We start from the raw sequence: 4,022 nt of genomic DNA, 5'->3' as shown, positions 1-4,022 counted from the left end.
CCTTATTGCTATTGTCACGTTAGCCCTTTTATAGCGTACCTTATTTATGCCATCTGCTGGTGCATCTCGAGCGACTCGGTAAGGTGTATCGGTGTATTGTATTTAAGTTGTATGCAGAGTGACGAGTGTCTCATCGTTAAACTTCATGACTGTATAAAACAACCTTTTACTTCCACGTAACAAAAAGCTCGTACTTTGTAGGTTCGGTGAAATATTTAAAAACGACAAATATTGTTCATTATGGAAATATATTTTCTCGTTGAAGTCATTATATCTACGAGCTTTGCATTTCACTTGCTTTTTAGCATGTGCAATTTTTCAATTTTCATTGAAAATCTCTCGCCCCGATTCTATCCATTTTTCTTTCATTTTCTTTTATTTCTCGTCCCCTAAGCACATTCTCGTATTTATTATATTTCCATTAGAAATTTCTCCTCTTTTTACTTAAATGCTAACTCATGGAAAATCATGCAAATTATGAGAAATTTCCACTCAACGGAATAGCTGCCAAAGATTAGTATTGCGATATCAACACACGTATTATACGAGTAAATAGTTTGTGCATGCATACGCGCGCGCACACATTATACCGACTCTACCGTCTAATACAAGAACTGTCCTACTAATTCTATTGGATTTAGAAACCCTTACTCGTTTTTCCTCTTTCTCTCTGTGTATGCGCGCGCGCGCGTAATGGACAGACGAATCTATTGGATGCAAAATTAACCATCGAGAAAGGACGTGGACGACGAGGCGACCGCACACGTTCTACTTAATTCCCGAGCACGTACAGAAAGTAAGATAGTGTAGATGCGTGCAAGCACGGACTTGTATGTCTCGGTAGCGGTGGTTAGGGGTGGGGACGGTGGGATGGGTGGGCGGAGGTGAAACGTAGACTACTGGCATACAGAGAAAGCAAGAAAGGGAGGAAGCAAGAGAGAAAATTCGCGGATATTGCGTTGGATAGTAAATAATGCAGCATTTCCAGGGTGAATTTATGCGTGTACTCGAAACTTGTTTAAGATCAAACGGACGCTTGACAGTTTGAAGGAAATGTGTCGTAAAAGTTATATGAGACGTGAGAATTTGTCGAAAGCTGATGGCGAATGTTTAGGAAGAATATATTTATATATCCGTGGAAAACGGATTGTTCTTTTTTTCTTTCAAAATCAATTATTCTACAATTTTGAATTCATTTGTAGATTTAGTTTGCTTATATAAATCTGCAAATTATATATTTCTTATACAATATAATAATAATAATAATAATAATAATAATAATAATAATAATAATAATAATAATAATAATAATAATAATAATAATAATAATAATAATAAAGGTTAATTACATTAATGTTTCATTGAATTTTTTACGAGAAACGCAGATTATAGTTTACGTTTCATTAGCGCATAATAATTCTGCTAAATTTCATTGAGCTTTTTTTTTTCTTTTATTTTTGTAATATTAACAATTATTTTTTAAATAGATTCATGTCGTTACAATTGTTTCTATATGTGACATTTTATACATCTCTTATACACATTACCCACTAAATATTATTCCATCATGTATATTCTAATAACCAATATAATTAGTTATTATAACTATTAATTGGACATTAGTGTCTATTTATTATGCTTTTTAAAAGAAAAAGCAGAGTCATAAAGTGCTACGTACTTGCAGAATAATATATTAATAAAAGAACAATTATTTTCATTCGGCGCATTGGAACGTAATCGATAACGTCTAATTTCTTACTTAAATGGCGCCCAATACTTTTATCGCACAAGCGATACGTACATAGAGGAGCGACTGCCCTATTACTCGAAAGTGGGGAGGGGGGGGGGGGGGCAAAGAATTGCAACTTACTGAAAAAGATCGCCATTACGCTGGTCTTGAGTAATCACTGTCTTAAAGAGGTGATTACCAAATGATACAAATGAGTACATTTGTGAGGTAGAAAGAAAGGGAAGAGTGAGATAGATAAGTAGGGTATGTGATTGGGGACGGGCGAGGAGGGGAAAGAGTTATGCAATCCCGGAGAATATGCATCTTCAAAAGGGATGAATGACTTGGGGAGAGCTTCGAGAGACTTTACGAGGGGTGTCTCATGTTTTCTTCGATCTTCCCGCGGCTCTTTCTTAAAAGCTGGTTAAGTTGCATACGTAAGCGATTTTGTGTATACGCGTTTAGGAGACATTAGATGTAAATATTTTGAATAGTATCTATTGATGACATTAGCGAGATAATTAGCCTCGGCCTATCGTAATTTTGATATCAATGCCTTTATTTCGATTAATTTTACTCGTATTTTAACACGTATTTCCTTATATTTTTATTCTTTAGTGAAGTGAAGCTTAAAAGGAAATTCCATTGATAAATTAAGCTGTTAATTATGTTCTTGTCTAATTAATAATATTTAGTTTAGGAGCATTAATGTTATTAGGAATATAGCCGAAGGACTTGTGCGCTTCATTAAATTACATCTCATAATATTTAAAGGACTTAATTGAGAATCACATTTACGAAAAGTAGTTGTAATAAAATTCACATCAATAGCGATGTATTATATAATGATAGTAATTTTGTAAGACGTTAAGTCAATGATAGAAATTGTTATATTACTGGTGAAATGTTATGTGGACAACATTAACAGCTCTTAAATTTTGAAATAAATTTTTATTGACGTAAATCGCAGAAAGAATTAAATCTTTTAGAGATGCAGAAAAAAAAAGTTTAATTATTATTATTAGCTTCATATTTCTACAATAAAGCACAAAAGGATAAAAATTACACAAATTTATGCTAAGATAAATTTCTCGACAAAAGCAGATAGAAACGCGATAGAAACATCAACAAAATATTGAATAAACAAATTTTTATCGTCTTCATTTGCGCGTTTCGTTCGTTGCGAAATCTTCCATTATTAATGTTTTTAATTACGTATACTTAATCAATGTTCATCGATTTACCAATAATTAATTTGGTCTCTTTTATAAATATTTATAAATGCTAAAATGTCACGAAAATCCGAATGCTTAATAATTTTAGAGGGAATGTATTAAGCTTCTACAAAGTCATTGTATACGTACATAAAAATTTGCATTAAAATGATTATTTACTTCGTTTTCTCATCGTATACGTACGCATACTTCCTATGGAGTAAGTAATATAACTAAGTATGGTCGAATATCATATATGCAAGCAAACGTCCAGCAACGAAAATATACAGACAGCGAGAGAGAGAGAGAGTGAGAGAGAGAGAGAGAGAGTGTGAGGAGGGGGGGGAAGACGTAGATAGTAAGCGATAGACAGTACGAAAGACTCCAATGCTGACTACGAGAAAGCGGCTGTGAGATGCAGCTTTACGACTTTGGCGGTGTGTTAGTCTGGCCAATGCGAGGGTGGAAGATCGTATAATACCAGTCGGAGAGGACAAGATGGTAGAAGATGGTGAATCGTTTATGTTAGGTTGCTTTGGTAGAAGAAATGGGGGTAAGAGAGATGGGCAGACAAACAGATAAAAAGACGGGGTAGTGGGAGAAAGAGAACGACTGCAGTAACAGCATTTCTTTTGGAAGAAGAGAAAGCTTGCGTGAAACGCACCCAGAAATAAAATGAGAAAGAATGGAATAAAGAAGCGAGTATAAGAAGTCAGAGAGAGTGAGAGAGAGGGAGAGAGATAGAGAGAGAGAGAGAGAGAGAGAGAGAGACGATGAAAGACCAAGAGAGGCGGTAAGGGGTGGTGAATAGCCGGGAGCGACTAGACTTCCGAAACGGTAAAACCAGGCTAGTGTGTGCGCGCGCTCATATTCCCGCGACACCAGGACTCTCTCTCTCTCTCTCTCTCTCTCTCTCTATCTCTCTCTATCTCTCTTACACATACATATCCGCACGCGCGCGCGCACTTCCTATTTCTTCTCTTTCGCATTTCCTCTATCAGACTTTTGTACTCGCTGTGGTTCCTATTTGTCAGATGTCTTAGTGGTTAGCGCGTGCATTTTCCATATTTCGAATGCCG

Source organism: Ceratosolen solmsi, unplaced genomic scaffold, assembly GCF_000503995.2.
Source record: "Ceratosolen solmsi marchali unplaced genomic scaffold, CerSol_1.0 scaffold61, whole genome shotgun sequence".
Classification (NCBI taxonomy): domain Eukaryota; kingdom Metazoa; phylum Arthropoda; class Insecta; order Hymenoptera; family Agaonidae; genus Ceratosolen; species Ceratosolen solmsi.
The sequence above is the reverse complement of the archived record's forward strand: the minus strand, read 5'-3'. Positions refer to the sequence as shown.